Raw genomic sequence first — 18,652 nt, forward strand, 5'->3', positions numbered from 1 at the left:
ATTTTACTCACAACACATAATTCAATCTTCTATAAGTAGGGTAAGTCACTCATTAAGGAAGTATTCTTAAATAAATTTGATTTTCTCACCTATAGAGTTTGACAACAGAGTTGTATCAACTTAGAAAATAAAATAAAAAAAAACTGATTTCTACTGCACTCCATTCTACTAGCAATTGCAGTAAACTTTGTCATGAAACTTCTCTGGCTTAGTTGCTTTGACTGCCCGTCTAATAAACAGGAGATCCTGAGTTCAAATCTCCACAACACCGTGCTCTTTTTCATAGTTAAATAACAGATTATTTTCATTAGATGATCCTTTGATATAATGTTAAAATGAAAAATGTGAGTAACTTACTATTGAACAGTTCATCTTAATACTAAATAAAATTCCGAGTATTTTCGAGATGACAGAAGCAAGACTGTGAATGTAAAATGAAGGGTATATCAAAGAGGAAGATAAATATAAAATAAAGTGCTAGAGTTGAAGAAGAAAAGTGATACAATCCTCTACAATAATAATTTGTGAGCCACTGAAAAATGTAGTCTACTTTTATGAATACTTTTTAACTAAATCTTAGGTACTCTTCTTAAGTGATGGGGAATTCTTTTATGTTTAACGTAATAACACAGATAAAAAAAGACTCCACAGAAGGTATTGAAAAGCAATAATGGCAACTAAGTCAGTGATTCAATCATTTTAAGAGTAAGAGGTGCTGTGGCTTAGTGGTTAAAGCGCCTGTCTCGTAAACAGGAAATCCTCAGTTCAAATCTCAGCAGCACCTCAGTTTTGCTCCAAACTTATAGAATTGAATTTTTTCAAGTAAATATTAAATAGAGTTTCAAAACAAGAGTAGTGTCCTGTTCACTTTAGAATGCTTCATCTCATAATGAAAAAAGCACTTGGTATTTTGCAGAATTTCAAAGCAATGCAATGAATGAATAAGGGAAATGAGAATTATAACAAAGAGGAAAGAGAAGAAAATTCAATTTAGAGTTGAATTTTTGTAATGCATTTCACTCACAAGACATAATTCAATATTCTAAAAGAACGGTAAGCCACCTCTTAAGGAAGAATTTTTAAATAAATTTAGTGTTCTCACCTGTAGTGTTTCAGAAGAGAGTTGTGGGAACTTAGAAAAGAAAATGAAAAAAAAAATGATTTCTATTTCACTCCATTCAGCTAACTATTCCAGTGAGGTTTGTCAAGCAGGTGCTGTGGCTTAGATGGTTAAAGCACCTGTCTAGTAAACAGGAGATCCTGAGTTCAAATCTCAGCAGCACCTTGATATTTTTATTCTTAAATTACAGATCAGTTTCCTTAGATACTCTCTGATACAATTAAAAAATGAAAAATCTGAGTCATCTTACTAATAGACAGTTCATCTTAATATTGAATAAAATTCAGAGAATTTTCATGGTAACAGAAGCAAAACTTTGAATGTAAAATGAAGAGTAAATCAAATAGCAAGGTATATATGAACTAAAACCTTAGAGTTGAAGACAACTGATGTATTGTTCTACAATTATGATTTGTAAACCACTCAAAAATCTAAGCTACTTTTATAAGTACTTGTTAACTAAAATGTAGGTATTCTTGTTAAGTGATGGGGAATCCTTTTTTGTTCAACGTTTCAGCACAGATAAAGAAGTCTGCACTAAAGGCACTGAGGACAAGTCATCTCCACTAAGTCAGTTATTCAATATTTGTAAGATAAGTAGGTGCTGTTGTTTAGTGGTCAAAGCTCCTGTCTCATAACTAGGATGTCCTATGTTTAAATTCCAGCAACAATTTAGATTTAGACCAAACTTTTAAAATTCAATTTCTTCAAGTAAACGTTCAATAAAGCTTAAAAACAAGAGTAGTGTTCTGTTGACTTTTGAATGCTTGATCTCCAAATGAAACAAACACTTGGTGTTTTGCAAAATTCGAAAGTAATACCATAAATGAATAGGGGAAAAGAGAATGTCAAAGAAAAGGAAAGAGACGACAAATAAATTAAGAGTTCAATTTAACCAATGTATTTTACTCACAACACATAATTCAATCTTCTATAAGTAGGGTAAGTCACTCATTAAGGAAGTATTCTTAAATAAATTTGATTTTCTCACCTATAGAGTTTGACAACAGAGTTGTATCAACTTAGAAAAGAAAATTAAAAAAAACAGATTTCTACTGCACTCCATTCTACTAGCAATTGCAGCAAACTTTGTCATGAAAGTTCTCTGGCTTAGTTGCTTTGACTGCCCGCCTAATAAACAGGAGATCCTGAGTTCAAATCTCCACAACACTGTGCTCTTTTGAAAAGTTATATAACAGATTATTTTCATTAGATGATCCTTTGATATAATGTTAAAATGAAAAATTTGAGTAACTTACTATTGAACAGTTCATCTTAATACTGAATAACATTCCGAGTATTTTCGAGATGACAGAAGCAAGACTGTGAATGTAAAATGAAGGGTATATCAAAGAGGAAGATAAATATAAAATAAAGTGCTGGAGTTGAAGAAGAAAAGTGATACAATCCTCTACAATAATATTTTGTGAGCCACTGAAAAATGTAGTCTACTTTTATGAATACTTTTTAACTAAATCTTAGGTACTCTTCTTAAGTGATGGGGAATTCTTTTATGTTTAACGTAATAACACAGATAAAAAAAGACTCCACAGAAGGTATTGAAAAGCAATAATGATAACTAAGTCAGTTATTCAATCATTTTAAGAGTAAGAGGTGCTGTGGCTTAGTGGTTAAAGTGCCTGTCTCGTAAACAGGAAATCCTGAGTTTAAATCTCAGCAGCACTTCAGTTTTGCTCCAAACTTATAGAATTGAATTTTTTCAAGTAAATATTAAATAGAGTTTCAAAACAAGAGTAGTGTCCTGTTCACTTTAGAATGCTTCATCTCATAATGAAAAAAGCACTTGGTATTTTGCAGAATTTCAAAGCAATGCAATGAATGAATAAGGGAAATGAGAATTATAACAAAGAGGAAAGAGAAGAAAATTCAATTTAGAGTTGAATTTTTGTAATGCATTTCACTCACAAGACATAATTCAATATTCTAAAAGAACGGTAAGCCACCTCTTAAGGAAGAATTTTTAAATAAATTTAGTGTTCTCACCTATAGTGTTTCAGAAGAGAGTTGTGGGAACTTAGAAAAGAAAATGAAAAAAAAAATGATTTATTTTTCACTCCATTCAGCTAACTATTCCAGTGAGGTTTGTCACGTACGTGTTGTGGCTTAGCTGGTTAAAGCGCCTGTCTAGTAAACAGGAGATCCTGAGTTCAAATCTCAGCAACACCTTGATATTTTTATTCTTAAATTACAGATCAGTTTCCTTAGATTCTCTCTGATACAATTAAAAAATGAAAAATCTGAGTCATCTTACTAATAGACAGTTCATCTTAATATTAAATAAAATTCAGAGAATTGTCATGGTAACAGAAGCAAAACTTTGAATGTAAAATGAAGAGTAAATCAAATAGCAAGGTATATATGAACTAAAACCTTAGAGGTGAAGACAACTGATGTATTCCTCTACAATTATTATTTGTAAACCACTCAAAAATGTAATCTACTTTTATAAGTACTTGTTAACTAAAATGTAGGTATTCTTGTTAAGTGATGGGGAATCCTTTTTTGTTCAACGTTTCAGCACAGATAAAGAAGACTGCACTAAAGGCACTGAGGACAAGTCATCTCCACTAAGTCAGTTATTCAATATTTGTAAGATAAGTAGGTGCTGTTGTTTAGTGGTCAAAGCTCCTGTCTCATAACTAGGATGCCCTGTGTTTAAATTCCAGCAACAATTTAGATTTAGACCAAACTTTTAAAATTCAATTTCTTCAAGTAAACGTTCAATAAAGCTTAAAAACAAGAGTAGTATTCTGTTGACTTTAGAATGCTTGATCTCCAAATGAAACAAACACTTGGTGTTTTGCAGAATTCGAAAGTAATACCATAAATGAATAGGGGAAAAGAGAATGTGAAAGAAAAGGAAAGAGACGACAAATAAATTAAGAGTTCAATTTAACCAATGCATTTTACTCACAACACATAATTCAATCTTCTATAAGTAGGGTAAGTCACTCATTAAGGAAGTATTCTTAAATAAATTAGATTTTCTCACCTATAGAGTTTGACAACAGAGTTGTATCAACTTAGAAAAGAAAATTAAAAAAAACTGATTTCTACTGCACTCCATTCTACTAGCAATTGCAGTAAACTTTGTCATGAAAGTTCTCTGGCTTAGTTGCTTTGAATGCCCGTCTAATAAACAGGAGATCCTGAGTTCAAATCTCCACAACACCGTGCTCTTTTTCATAGTTAAATAACAGATTATTTTCATTAGATGATCCTTTGATATAATGTTAAAATGAAAAATGTGAGTAACTTACTATTGAACAGTTCATATTAATACTAAATAAAATTCCAAGTATTTTCGAGATGACAGAAGCAAGACTGTGAATGTAAAATGAAGGGTATATCAAAGAGGAAGATAAATATAAAATAAAGTGCTAGAGTTGAAGAAGAAAAGTGATACAATCCTCTACAATAATAATTTGTGAGCCACTGAAAAATGTAGTCTACTTTTATGAATACTTTTTAACTAAATCTTAGGTACTCTTCTTAAGTGATGGGGAATTCTTTTATGTTTAACGTAATAACACAGATAAAAAAAGACTCCACAGAAGGTATTGAAAAGCAATAATGGCAACTAAGTCAGTTATTCAATCATTTTAAGAGTAAGTGGTGCTGTGGCGTAGTGGTTAAAGCGCCTGTCTCGTAAAATGGAAATCCTCAGTTCAAATCTCAGCAGCACCTCAGTTTTGCTCCAAACTTATAGAATTGAATTTTTTCAAGTAAATATTAAATACAGTTTCAAAACAAGAGTAGTGTCCTGTTCACTTTAGAATGCTTCATCTCATAATGAAAAAAGCACTTGGTATTTTGCAGAATTTCAAAGCAATGCAATGAATGAATAAGGGAAATGAGAATTATAACAAAGAGGAAATAGAAGAAAATTCAATTTAGAGTTGAATTTTTGTAATGCATTTCACTCACAAGACATAATTCAATATTCTAAAAGAACGGTAAGCCACCTCTTAAGGAAGAATTTTTAAATAAATTTAGTGTTCTCACCTATGGTGTTTCAGAAGAGAGTTGTGGGAACTTAGAAAAGAAAATGAAAAAAAAAATGATTTCTATTTCACTCCATTCAGCTAACTATTCCAGTAAAGTTTGTCAAGCAGGTGCTGTGGCTTAGCTGGTTAAAGCACCTGTCTAGTAAACAGGAGATCCTGAGTTCAAATCTCAGCAGCACCTTGATATTTTTATTCTTAAATTACAGATCAGTTTCCTTAGATACTCTCTGATACAATTAAAAAATGAAAAATCTGAGTAATCTTACTAATAGACAGTTCATCTTAATATTAAATAAAATTCAGAGAATTTTCACGGTAACAGAAGCAAAACTTTGAATGTAAAATGAAGAGTAAATCAAATAGCAAGGTATATATGAACTAAAACCTTAGAGGTGAAGACAACTGATGTATTCCTCTACAATTATGATTTGTAAACCACTCAAAAATGTAATCTACTTTTATAAGTACTTGTTAACTAAAATGTAGGTATTCTTGTTAAGTGATGGGGAATCCTTTTTTGTTCAACGTTTCAGCACAGATAAAGAAGACTGCACTAAAGGCACTGAGGACAAGTCATCTCCACTAAGTCAGTTATTCAATATTTGTAAGATAAGTAGGTGCTGTTGTTTAGTGGTCAAAGCTCCTGTCTCATAACTAGGATGCCCTGTGTTTAAATTCCAGCAACAATTTAGATTTAGACCAAACTTTTAAAATTCAATTTCTTCAAGTAAACGTTCAATAAAGCTTAAAAACAAGAGCAGTGTTCTGCTGACTTTAGAATGCTTGATCTCCAAATGAAACAAACACTTGGTGTTTTGCAGAATTCGAAAGTAATACCATAAATGAATAGGGGAAAAGGGAATGTGAAAGAAAAGGAAAGAGACGACAAATAAATTAAGAGTTCAATTTAACCAATGCATTTTACTCACAACACATAATTCAATCTTCTATAAGTAGGGTAAGTCACTCATTAAGGAAGTATTCTTAAATAAATGTGATTTTCTCACCTATAGAGTTTGACAACAGAGTTGTATCAACTTAGAAAAGAAAATTTAAAAAAACAGATTTCTACTGCACTCCATTCTACTAGCAATTGCAGTAAACTTTGTCAAGAAAGTTCTCTGGCTTAGTTGCTTTGACTGCCCGTCTAATAAACAGGACATCCTGAGTTCAAATCTCCACAAGACTGTGCACTTTTTCATAGTTAAATAACAGATTATTTTCATTAGATGATCCTTTGATATAATGTTAAAATGAAAAATGTGAGTAACTTACTATTGAACAGTTCATCTTAATTCTAAATAAAATTCCGAGTATTTTCGAGATGACAGAAGCAAGACTGTGAATGTAAAATGAAGGGTATATCAAAGAGGAAGATCAATATAAAATAAAGTGCTAGAGTTGAAGAAGAAAAGTGATACAATCCTCTACAATAATAATTTGTGAGCCACTGAAAAATGTAGTCTACTTTTATGAATACTTTTTAACTAAATCTTAGGTACTCTTCTTAAGTGATGGGGAATTCTTTTATGTTTAACGTAATAACACAGAAAAAAAAGGCTCCACAGAAGGTATTGAAAAGCAATAATGGCAACTAAGTCAGTTATTCAATCATTTTAAGAGTAAGAGGTGCTGTGGCTTAGTGGTTATAGTGCCTGTCTCGTAAACCGAAAATCCTGAGTTCAAATCTCAGCAGCACCTCAGTTTTGCTCCAAACTTATAAAATTGAATTTTTTCAAGTAAATATTAAATACAGTTTCAAAACAAGAGTAGTGTCCTGTTCACTTTAGAATGCTTCATCTCATAATGAAAAAAGCACTTGGTATTTTGCAGAATTTCAAAGCAATGCAATGAATGAGTAAGGGAAATGAGAATTATAACAAAGAGGAAAGAGAAGAAAATTCAATTTAGAGTTGAATTTTTGTAATGCATTTCACTCACAAGACATAATTCAATATTCTAAAAGAACGGTAACCCACCTCTTAAGGAATAATTTTTAAATACATTTAGTGTTCTCACCTATAGTGTTTAAGAAGAGGGTTGTGGGAACTTAGAAAAGAAAATGAAAAAAAAATGATTTCTATTTCACTCCATTCAGCTAACTGTTCCAGTAACATTTGTCAAGCAGGTGCTGTGGCTTAGCTGGTTAAAGTACCTGTCTAGTAAACAGGAAATCCTGAGTTCAAATCTCAGCAGCACCTTGATATTTTTATTCTTAAATTACAGATCAGTTTCCTTAGATACTCTCTGATACAATTAAAAAATGAAAAATCTGAGTCATCTTACTAATATACAGTTCATCTTAATATTAAATAAAATTCAGAGAATTTTCATGGTAACAGAAGCAAAACTTTGAATGTAAAATGAAGAGTAAATCAAATAGCAAGGTATATATGAACTAAAACCTTAGAGGTGAAGGCAACTGATGTATTCCTCTACAATTATTATTTGTAAACCACTCAAAAATGTAATCTACTTTTATAAGTACTTGTTAACTAAAATGTAGGTATTCTTGTTAAGTGATGGGGAATCCTTTTTTGTTCAACGTTTCACCACAGATAAAGAAGACTCCACTAAAGGCACTGAGGACAAGTCATCTCCACTAAGTCAGTTATTCAATATTTGTAAGATAAGTAGCTGCTGTTGTTTAGTGGTCAAAGCTCCTGTCTCATAACTAGGATGTCCCGTGTTTAAATTCCAGCAACAATTTAGATTTAGTCCAAACTTTTAAAATTCAATTTCTTCTAGTAAACGTTCAATAAAGTTTAAAAACAAGAGTAGTGTTCTGTTGACTTTAGAATGCTTGATCTCAAAATGAAACAAACACTTGGTGTTTTGCAGAATTCGAAAGTAATACCATAAATGAATAGGGGAAAAGAGAATGTCAAAGGAAAGAGACGACAAATAAATTAAGAGTTCAATTTAACCAATGCATTTTACTCACAACACATAATTCAATCTTCTATAAGTAGGGTAAGTCACTCATTAAGGAAGTATTCTTAAATAAATTTGATCTTCTCACCTATAGAGTTTGACAACAGAGTTGTATCAACTTAGAAAAGAAAATAAAAAAAAACAGATTTCTACTGCACTCCATTCTACTAGCAATTGCAGTAAACTTTGTCATGAAAGTTCTCTGGCTTAGTTGCTTTTACTGCCCGTCTAATAAACAGGAGATCCTGAGTTCAAATCTCCACAACACCGTGCTCTTTTTCATAGTTAAATAAAAGATTATTTTCATTAGATGATCCTTTGATATAATGTTAAAATGAAACATTTGAGTAACTTACTATTGAACAGTTCATCTTAATACTAAATAAAATTCCGAGTATTTTCGAGATGACAGAAGCAAGACTGTGAATGTAAAATGAAGGGTATATCAAAGAGGAAGATAAATATAAAATAAAGTGCTAGAGTTGAAGAAGAAAAGTGATACAATCCTCTACAATAATAATTTGTGAGCCACTGAAAAATGTAGTCTACTTTTATGAATACTTTTTAACTAAATCTTAGGTACTCTTCTTAAGTGATGGGGAATTATTTTATGTTTAACGTAATAACACAGATAAAAAAAGACTCCACCGAAGGTATTGAAAAGCAATAATGGCAACTAAGTCAGTTATTCAATCATTTTAAGAGTAAGAGGTGCTGTGGCTTAGTGGTTAAAGCGCCTGTCTCTTAAACAGGAAATCCTGAGTTCAAATCTCAGCAGCATCTCACTTTTGCTCCAAACCTATAGAATTGAATTTTTTCAAGTAAATATTAAATACAGTTTCAGAACAAGAGTAGTGTCCTGTTCACTTTAGAATGCTTCATCTCATAATGAAAAAAGCACTTGGTATTTTGCAGAATTTCAAAGCAATGCAATGAATGAATAAGGGAAATGAGAATTATAACAAAGAGGAAAGAGAAGAAAATTCAATTTAGAGTTGAATTTTTGTAATGCATTTCACTCACAAGACATCATTCGATATTCTAAAAGAATGGTAAGCCACCTCTTAAGGAAGAATTTTTAAATAAATTTAGTGTTCTCACCTATAGTGTTTCAGAAGAGAGTTGTGGGAACTTAGAAAAGAAAATGAAAAAAAAAACGATTTCTATTTCACTCCATTCAGCTAACTATTCCAGTGACATTGGTCAAGCAGGTGATGTGGCTTAGCTGGTTAAAGCGCCTGTCTAGTAAACTGGAGATCCTGAGTTCAAATCTCAGCAGCACCTTGATATTTTTATTCTTAAATTACAGATCAGTTTCCTTAGATACTCTCTGATACAATAAAAAAATGAAAAATCTGAGTCATCTTTCTAATAGACAGTTCATCTTAATATTAAATAAAATTCTGAGAATTTTCATGGTAACAGAAGCAAAACTTTGAATGTAAAATGAAGAGTAAATCAAATAGCAAGGTATATATGAACTAAAACCTTAGAGGTGAAGGCAACTGATGTATTCCTCTACAATTATTATTTGTAAACCACTCAAAAATGTAATCTACTTTTATAAGTACTTGTTAACTAAAATGTAGGTATTCTTCTTAAGTGATGGGGAATCCTTTTTTGTTCAACGTTTCACCACAGATAAAGAAGACTGCACTAAACGCGCTGAGGACAAGTCATCTCCACTAAGTCAGTTATTCAATATTTGTAAGATAAGTAGGTGCTGTTGTTTAGTGGTCAAAGCTCCTGTCTCATAACTAGGATGTCCTGTGTTTAAATTCCAGCAACAATTTAGATTTAGTCCAAACTTTTAAAATTCAATTTCTTCAAGTAAACGTTCAATAAAGCTTAAAAACAAGAGTAGTGTTCTGTTGACTTTAGAATGCTTGATCTCCAAATGAAACAAACACTTGGTGTTTTGCAGAATTCGAAAGTAATACCATAAATGAATAGGGGAAAAGAGAATGTCAAAGAAAAGGAAAGAGACGACAAATAAATTAAGAGTTCAATTTAACCAATGCATTTTACTTATAACACATAATTCAATCTTCTATAAGTAGGGTAAGTCACTCATTAAGGAAGTATTCTTAAATAAATTTGATCTTCTCACCTATAGAGTTTGACAACAGAGTTGTATCAACTTAGAAAATAAAATTAAAAAAAAACAGATTTCTACTGCACTCCATTCTACTAGCAATTGCAGTAATCTTTGTCATGAAAGTTCTCTGGCTTAGTTGCTTTGACTTCCCGTCTAAAAAACAGGAGATCCTGAGTTCAAATCTCCACAACACCGTGCTCTTTTTCATAGTTAAATAACAGATTATTTTCATTAGATGATCCTTTGATATAATGTTAAAATGAAAAATTTGAGTAACTTACTATTGAACAGTTCATCTTAATACTAAATAAAATTCTGAGTATTTTCGAGATGACAGAAGCAAGACTATGAATGTAAAATGAAGGGTATATCAAAGAGGAAGATAAATATAAAATAAAGTGCTAGAGTTGAAGAAGAAAAGTGATACAATCCTCTACAATAATAATTTGTGAGCCACTGAAAAATGTAATCTACTTTTATGAATACTTTTTAACTAAATCTTAGGTACTCTTCTTAAGTGATGGGGAATTCTTTTATGTTTAACGTAATAACACAGATAAAAAAAGACTCCACAGAAGGTATTGAAAAGCAATAATGGCAACTAAGTCAGTTATTCAATCATTTTAAGAGTAAGAGGTGCTGTGGCTTAGTGGTTAAAGCGCCTGTCTCTTAAACAGGAAATCCTGAGTTCAAATCTCAGCAACACCTCAGTTTTGCTCCAAACTTATAGAATTGAATTTTTTCAAGTAAATTTTAAATACAGTTTCAAAACAAGAGTAGTGTCCTGTTCACTTTAGAATGCTTCATCTCATAATGAAAAAAGCACTTGGTATTTTGCAGAATTTCAAAGCAATGCAATGAATGAATAAGGGAAATGAGAATTATAACAAAGAGGAAAGAGAAGAAAATTCAATTTAGAGTTGAATTTTTGTAATGCATTTCACTCACAGGACATAATTTAATATTCTAAAAGAACGGTAAGCCACCTCTTAAGGAAGAATTTTTAAATAAATTTAGTGTTCTCACCTATAGTGTTTAAGAAGAGAGTTGTGGGAACTTAGAAAAGAAAATGAAAAAAAAATGATTTCTATTTCACTTCATTCAGCTAACTATTCCAGTGAAATTTGTCAAGCAGGTGCTGTGGCTTAGCTGGTTAAAGCACCTGTCTAGTAAACAGGCGATCCTGAGTTCAAATCTCAGCAGCACCTTGATATTTTGATTCTTAAATTACAGATCAGTTTCCTTAGATACTCTCTGATACAATTAAAAAATGAAAAATCTGATTAATCTTACTAATAGACAGTTCATCTTAATATTAAATAAAATTCAGAGAATGTTCATGGTAACAGAAGCAAAACTTTGAATGTAAAATGAAGAGTAAATCAAATAGCAAGGTATATATGAACTAAAACCTTAGAGGTGAAGAAAACTGATGTATTCCTCTACAATTATTATTTGTAAACCACTCAAAAATGTAATATACTTTTATAAGTACTTGTTAACTAATATGTAGGTATTCTTGTTAAATTATGGGGAATCCTTTTTTGTTCAACGTTTCACCACAGATAAAGAAGACTCCACTAAAGGCACTGAGGACAAGTCATCTCCACTAAGTCAGTTATTCAATATTTGTAAGATAAGTAGGTGCTGTTGTTTAGTGGTCAAAGCTCCTGTCTCATAACTAGGATGTCCTGTGTTTAAATTCCAGCAACAATTTAGATTTAGTCCAAACTTTGAAAATTCAATTTCTTCAAGTAAACGTTCAATAAAGTTTAAAAACAAGAGTAGTGTTCTGTTGACTTTAGAATGCTTGATCTCCAAATGAAACAAACACTTGGTGTTTTGCAGAATTCGAAAGTAATACCATAAATGAATAGGGGAAAAGAGAATGTCAAAGAAAAGGAAAGAGACGACAAATAAATTAAGAGTTCAATTTAACCAATGCATTTTACTCACAACACATAATTCAATCTTCTATAAGTAGGGTAAGTCACTCATTAAGGAAGTATTCTTAAATAAATTTGATCTTCTCACCTATAGAGTTCGACAACAGAGTTGTATCAACTTAGAAAAGAAAATAAAAAAAACAGATTTCTACTGCACTCCATTCTACTAGCAATTGCAGTAAACTTTGTCATGAAAGTTCTCTGGCTTAGTTGCTTTGACTGCCCGTCTTATAAACAGGAGATCCTGAGTTCAAATCTCCACAACACTGTGCTTTTTTTCATAGTTAAATAACAGATTATTTTAATTAGATGATCCTTTGATATAATGTTAAAATGAAAAATTTGAGTAACTTACTATTGAACAGTTCATCTTAATACTAAATAAAATTCCGAGTATTTTCGAGATGACAGAAGCAAGACTGTGAATGTAAAATGAAGGGTATATCAAAGAGGAAGATAAATATAAAATAAAGTGCTAGAGTTGAAGAAGAAAAGTGATACAATCCTCTACAATAATAATTTGTGAGCCACTGAAAAATGTAGTCTACTTTTATGAATACTTTTTAACTAAATCTTAGGTACTCTTCTTAAGTGATGGGGAATTCTTTTATGTTTAACAAAATAACACAGATAAAAAAAGACTCCACAGAAGGTATTGAAAAGCAATAATGGCAACTAAGTCAGTTATTCAATCATTTTAAGAGTAAGAGGTGCTGTGGCTTAGTGGTTAAAGCGCTTGTCTCGTAAACAGGAAATGCTGAGTTAAAATCTCAGCAGCCCCTAATTTTTGCTCCAAACTTATAGAATTGAATTTTTTCAAGTAAATATTAAATACAGTTTCAAAACAAGAGTAGTGTCCTGTTCACTTTAGAATGCTTCATCTCATAATGAAAAAAGCACTTGGTATTTTGCAGAATTGCAAATCAATGCAATGAATGAATAAGGGAAATGAGAATTATAACAAAGAGGAGAGAGAAGAAAATTTCAATTTAGAGTTGAATTTTTGTAATGCATTTCACTCACAAGACATAATTCAATATTCTAAAAGAACGGTAACCCACCTCTTAAGGAATAATTTTTAAATACATTTAGTGTTCTCACCTATAGTGTTTAAGAAGAGGGTTGTGGGAACTTAGAAAAGAAAATGAAAAAAAAATGATTTCTATTTCACTCCATTCAGCTAACTATTCCAGTGAGATTTGTCAAGCAGGTGCTGTGGCTTAGCTGGTTAAAGTACCTGTCTAGTAAACAGGAGATCCTGAGTTCCAATCTCAGCAGCACCTTGATGTTTTTATTCTTAAATTACAGATCAGTTTCCTTAGATACTCTCTGATACAATTAAAAAATGAAAAATCTGATTCATCTTACTAATAGACAGTTCATCTTAATATTAAATAAAATTCAGAGAATTTTCATGGTAACAGAAGTAAAGCTTTGAATGTAAAATGAAGAGTAAATCAAATAGCAAGGTATATATGAACTAAAACCTTAGAGGTGAAGGCAACTGATGTATTCCTCTACAATTATTATTTGTAAACCACTCAAAAATGTAATCTACTTTTATAAGTACTTGTTAACTAAAATGTAGGTATTCTTGTTAAGTGATGGGGAATCCTTTTTTGTTCAACGTTTCACCACAGATAAAGATGACTCCACTAAAGGCACTGAGGACAAGTCATCTCCACTAAGTCAGTTATTCAATATTTGTAAGATAAGTAGCTGCTGTTGTTTAGTGGTCAAAGCTCCTGTCTCATAACTAGGATGTCCTGTGTTTAAATTCCAGCAACAATTTAGATTTAGTCCAAACTTTTAAAATTCAATTTCTTCAAGTAAACGTTCAATAAAGTTTAAAAACAAGAGTAGTGTTCTGTTGACTTTAGAATGCTTGATCTCAAAATGAAACAAACACTTGGTGTTTTGCAGAATTCGAAAGTAATACCATAAATGAATAGGGGAAAAGAGAATGTCAAAGAAAAGGAAAGAGACGACAATTAAATTAAGAGTTCAATTTAACCAATACATTTTACTCACAACACATATTTCAATCTTCTATAAGTAGGGTAAGTCACTCATTAAGGAAGTATTCTTAAATAAATTTGATCTTCTCACCTATAGAGTTTGACAACAGAGTTGTATCAACTTAGAAAAGAAAATAAAAAAAAACAGATTTCTACTGCACTCCATTCTACTAGCAATTGCAGTAAACTTTGTCATGAAAGTTCTCTGGCTTAGTTGCTTTTACTGCCCGTCTAATAAACAGGAGATCCTGAGTTCAAACCTCCACAACACTGTGCTCTTTTTCAAAGTTAAATAACAGATTATTTTCATTAGATGATCCTTTGATATAATGTTAAAATGAAACATTTGAGTAACTTACTATTGAACAGTTCATCTTAATACTAAATAAAATTCCGAGTATTTTCGAGATGACAGAAGCAAGACTGTGAATGTAAAATGAAGGGTATATCAAAGAGGAAGATAAATATAAAATAAAGTGCTAGAGTTGAAGAAGAAAAGTGATACAATCCTCTACAATAATAATTTGTGAGCCACTGAAAAATGTAATCTACTTTTATGAATACTTTTTAACTAAATCTTAGGTACTCTTCTTAAGTGATGGGGAATTATTTTATGTTTAAAGTAATAACACAGATAAAAAAAGACTCCACAGAAGGTATTGAAAAGCAATAATGGCAACTAAGTCAGTTATTCAATCATTTTAAGAGTAAGAGGTGCTGTGGCTTAGTGGTTAAAGCGCCTGTCTCGTAAACAGGAAATCCTGAGTTCAAATCTCAGCAGCACCTCAGTTTTGCTCCAAACTTATAGAATTGAATTTTTTCAAGTAAATATTAAATACAGTTTCAAAACAAGAGTAGTGTCCTGTTCACTTTAGAATTCTTCATCTCATAATGAAAAAAGCACTTGGTATTTTGCAGAATTTCAAAGCAATGCAATGAATGAATAAGGGAAATGAGAATTATAACAAAGAGGAAAGAGAAGAAAATTCAATTTAGAGTTGAATTTTTGTAATGCATTTCACTCACAAGACATAATTCAATATTCTAAAAGAACGGTAACCCACCTCTTAAGGAATAATTTTTAATTACATTTAGTGTTCTCACCTATAGTGTTTAAGAAGAGGGTTGTGGGAACTTCGAAAAGAAAATGAAAAAAAAGTGATTTCTATTTCACTCCATTCAGCTAACTATTCCAGTGACATTTGTCAAGCAGGTGCTGTGGCTTAGCTGGTTAAAGTACCTGTCTAGTAAACAGGAGATCCTGAGTTCAAATCTCAGCAGCACCTTGATATTTTTATTCTTAAATTACAGATCAGTTTCCTTAGATACTCTCTGATACAATTAAAAAATGAAAAATCTGAGTCATCTTACTAATATACAGTTCATCTTAATGTTAAATAAAATTCAGAGAATTTTCATGGTAACAGAAGCAAAACTTTGAATGTAAAATGAAGAGTAAATCAAATAGCAAGGTATATATGAACTAAAACCTTAGAGGTGAAGGCAACTGATGTATTCCTCTACAATTATTATTTGTAAACCACTCAAAAATGTAATCTACTTTTATAAGTACTTGTTAACTAAAATGTAGGTATTCTTGTTAAGTGATGGGGAATCCTTTTTTGTTCAACGTTTCACCACAGATAAAGAAGACTCCACTAAAGGCACTGAGGACAAGTCATCTCCACTAACTCAGTTATTCAATATTTGTAAGATAAGTAGCTGCTGTTGTTTAGTGGTCAAAGCTCCTGTCTCATAACTAGGATGTCCTGTGTTTAAATTCCAGCAACGATTTAGATTTAGTACAAACTTTTAAAATTCAATTTCTTCAAGTAAACGTTCAATAAAGTTTAAAAACAAGAGTAGTGTTCTGTTGACTTTAGAATGCTTGATCTCCAAATGAAACAAACACTTGGTGTTTTGCAGAATTCGAAAGTAATACCATAAATGAATAGGGGAAAATAGAATGTCAAAGAAAAGGAAAGAGACGACAAATAAATTAAGAGTTCAATTTAACCAATGCATTTTACTCACAACACATAATTCAATCTTCTATAAGTAGGGTAAGTCACTCATTAAGGAAGTATTCTTAAATAAATTTGATCTTCTCACCTATAGAGTTTGACAACAGAGTTGTATCAACTTAGAAAAGAAAATAAAAAAAAACAGATTTCTACTGCACTCCATTCTACTAGCAATTGCAGTAAACTTTGTCATGAAAGTTCTCTGGCTTAGTTGCTTTTACTGCCCGTCTAATAAACAGGAGATCCTGAGTTCAAATCTCCACAACACCGTGCTCTTTTTCATAGTTAAATAACAGATTATTTTCATTAGATGATCCTTTGATATAATGTTAAAATGAAACATTTGAGTAACTTACTATTGAACAGTTCATCTTAATACTAAATAAAATTCCGAGTATTTTCGAGATGACAGAAGCAAGACTGTGAATGTAAAATGAAGGGTATATCAAAGAGGAAGATAAATATAAAATAAAGTGCTAGAGTTGAAGAAGAAAAGTGATACAATCCTCTACAATAATAATTTGTGAGCCACTGAAAAATGTAGTCTACTTTTATGAATACTTTTTAACTAAATCTTAGGTACTCTTCTTAAGTGATGGGGAATTCTTTTATGTTTAACGTAATAACACAGATAAAAAAAGACTCCACAGAAGGTATTGAAAAGCAATAATGGCAACTAAGTCAGTGATTCAATCATTTTAAGAGTAAGAGGTGCTGTGGCTTAGTGGTTAAAGCGCCTGTCTCGTAAACAGGAAATCCTCAGTTCAAATCTCAGCAGCACCTCAGTTTTGCTCCAAACTTATAGAATTGAATTTTTTCAAGTAAATATTAAATAGAGTTTCAAAACAAGAGTAGTGTCCTGTTCACTTTAGAATGCTTCATCTCATAATGAAAAAAGCACTTGGTATTTTGCAGAATTTCAAAGCAATGCAATGAATGAATAAGGGAAATGAGAATTATAACAAAGAGGAAAGAGAAGAAAATTCAATTTAGAGTTGAATTTTTGTAATGCATTTCACTCACAAGACATAATTCAATATTCTAAAAGAACGGTAAGCCACCTCTTAAGGAAGAATTTTTAAATAAATTTAGTGTTCTCACCTGTAGTGTTTCAGAAGAGAGTTGTGGGAACTTAGAAAAGAAAATGAAAAAAAAAATGATTTCTATTTCACTCCATTCAGCTAACTATTCCAGTGAGGTTTGTCAAGCAGGTGCTGTGGCTTAGATGGTTAAAGCACCTGTCTAGTAAACAGGAGATCCTGAGTTCAAATCTCAGCAGCACCTTGATATTTTTATTCTTAAATTACAGATCAGTTTCCTTAGATACTCTCTGATACAATTAAAAAATGAAAAATCTGAGTCATCTTACTAATAGACAGTTCATCTTAATATTGAATAAAATTCAGAGAATTTTCATGGTAACAGAAGCAAAACTTTGAATGTAAAATGAAGAGTAAATCAAATAGCAAGGTATATATGAACTAAAACCTTAGAGTTGAAGACAACTGATGTATTGTTCTACAATTATGATTTGTAAACCACTCAAAAATCTAAGCTACTTTTATAAGTACTTGTTAACTAAAATGTAGGTATTCTTGTTAAGTGATGGGGAATCCTTTTTTGTTCAACGTTTCAGCACAGATAAAGAAGTCTGCACTAAAGGCACTGAGGACAAGTCATCTCCACTAAGTCAGTTATTCAATATTTGTAAGATAAGTAGGTGCTGTTGTTTAGTGGTCAAAGCTCCTGTCTCATAACTAGGATGTCCTATGTTTAAATTCCAGCAACAATTTAGATTTAGACCAAACTTTTAAAATTCAATTTCTTCAAGTAAACGTTCAATAAAGCTTAAAAACAAGAGTAGTGTTCTGTTGACTTTTGAATGCTTGATCTCCAAATGAAACAAACACTTGGTGTTTTGCAAAATTCGAAAGTAATACCATAAATGAATAGGGGAAAAGAGAATGTCAAAGAAAAGGAAAGAGACGACAAATAAATTAAGAGTTCAATTTAACCAATGTATTTTACTCACAACACATAATTCAATCTTCTATAAGTAGGGTAAGTCACTCATTAAGGAAGTATTCTTAAATAAATTTGATTTTCTCACCTATAGAGTTTGACAACAGAGTTGTATCAACTTAGAAAAGAAAATTAAAAAAAACAGATTTCTACTGCACTCCATTCTACTAGCAATTGCAGCAAACTTTGTCATGAAAGTTCTCTGGCTTAGTTGCTTTGACTGCCCGCCTAATAAACAGGAGATCCTGAGTTCAAATCTCCACAACACTGTGCTCTTTTGAAAAGTTATATAACAGATTATTTTCATTAGATGATCCTTTGATATAATGTTAAAATGAAAAATTTGAGTAACTTACTATTGAACAGTTCATCTTAATACTGAATAACATTCCGAGTATTTTCGAGATGACAGAAGCAAGACTGTGAATGTAAAATGAAGGGTATATCAAAGAGGAAGATAAA

At 31.3% G+C, this 18,652-nt stretch overlaps 14 non-coding genes across 14 annotated transcripts; all 14 read left to right on the forward strand.

Annotated features, from left to right (window-relative positions):
• The first annotated feature begins 711 nt into the window (after nucleotides 1–711).
• TRNAT-CGU (transfer RNA threonine (anticodon CGU)) lies at nucleotides 712–784 on the forward strand. The gene has a single exon. It is a non-coding gene; the product is annotated as a tRNA-Thr (tRNA).
• Nucleotides 785–1,211: 427 nt separating this feature from the next.
• On the forward strand, nucleotides 1,212–1,285 carry TRNAT-AGU (transfer RNA threonine (anticodon AGU)). Its single transcript has one exon. It is a non-coding gene; the product is annotated as a tRNA-Thr (tRNA).
• Nucleotides 1,286–2,733: 1,448 nt separating this feature from the next.
• Nucleotides 2,734–2,806, forward strand: TRNAT-CGU (transfer RNA threonine (anticodon CGU)). The gene has a single exon. It is a non-coding gene; the product is annotated as a tRNA-Thr (tRNA).
• A 427-nt stretch (nucleotides 2,807–3,233) lies between these two features.
• On the forward strand, nucleotides 3,234–3,307 carry TRNAT-AGU (transfer RNA threonine (anticodon AGU)). The gene has a single exon. It is a non-coding gene; the product is annotated as a tRNA-Thr (tRNA).
• Nucleotides 3,308–5,255: 1,948 nt separating this feature from the next.
• On the forward strand, nucleotides 5,256–5,329 carry TRNAT-AGU (transfer RNA threonine (anticodon AGU)). Its single transcript has one exon. It is a non-coding gene; the product is annotated as a tRNA-Thr (tRNA).
• A 1,447-nt stretch (nucleotides 5,330–6,776) lies between these two features.
• TRNAT-CGU (transfer RNA threonine (anticodon CGU)) lies at nucleotides 6,777–6,849 on the forward strand. Its single transcript has one exon. It is a non-coding gene; the product is annotated as a tRNA-Thr (tRNA).
• A 426-nt stretch (nucleotides 6,850–7,275) lies between these two features.
• On the forward strand, nucleotides 7,276–7,349 carry TRNAT-AGU (transfer RNA threonine (anticodon AGU)). The gene has a single exon. It is a non-coding gene; the product is annotated as a tRNA-Thr (tRNA).
• Nucleotides 7,350–9,292: 1,943 nt separating this feature from the next.
• TRNAT-AGU (transfer RNA threonine (anticodon AGU)) lies at nucleotides 9,293–9,366 on the forward strand. The gene has a single exon. It is a non-coding gene; the product is annotated as a tRNA-Thr (tRNA).
• A 1,948-nt stretch (nucleotides 9,367–11,314) lies between these two features.
• TRNAT-AGU (transfer RNA threonine (anticodon AGU)) lies at nucleotides 11,315–11,388 on the forward strand. The gene has a single exon. It is a non-coding gene; the product is annotated as a tRNA-Thr (tRNA).
• Nucleotides 11,389–13,335: 1,947 nt separating this feature from the next.
• On the forward strand, nucleotides 13,336–13,409 carry TRNAT-AGU (transfer RNA threonine (anticodon AGU)). Its single transcript has one exon. It is a non-coding gene; the product is annotated as a tRNA-Thr (tRNA).
• A 1,448-nt stretch (nucleotides 13,410–14,857) lies between these two features.
• Nucleotides 14,858–14,930, forward strand: TRNAT-CGU (transfer RNA threonine (anticodon CGU)). The gene has a single exon. It is a non-coding gene; the product is annotated as a tRNA-Thr (tRNA).
• Nucleotides 14,931–15,356: 426 nt separating this feature from the next.
• On the forward strand, nucleotides 15,357–15,430 carry TRNAT-AGU (transfer RNA threonine (anticodon AGU)). The gene has a single exon. It is a non-coding gene; the product is annotated as a tRNA-Thr (tRNA).
• Nucleotides 15,431–16,878: 1,448 nt separating this feature from the next.
• On the forward strand, nucleotides 16,879–16,951 carry TRNAT-CGU (transfer RNA threonine (anticodon CGU)). Its single transcript has one exon. It is a non-coding gene; the product is annotated as a tRNA-Thr (tRNA).
• A 427-nt stretch (nucleotides 16,952–17,378) lies between these two features.
• On the forward strand, nucleotides 17,379–17,452 carry TRNAT-AGU (transfer RNA threonine (anticodon AGU)). The gene has a single exon. It is a non-coding gene; the product is annotated as a tRNA-Thr (tRNA).
• The last annotated feature ends 1,200 nt before the right edge of the window (nucleotides 17,453–18,652 follow it).

The sequence above is a fragment of the Pleurodeles waltl genome, chromosome 8, assembly GCF_031143425.1.
Source record: "Pleurodeles waltl isolate 20211129_DDA chromosome 8, aPleWal1.hap1.20221129, whole genome shotgun sequence".
NCBI classification, from domain to species: Eukaryota; Metazoa; Chordata; class Amphibia; order Caudata; family Salamandridae; genus Pleurodeles; species Pleurodeles waltl.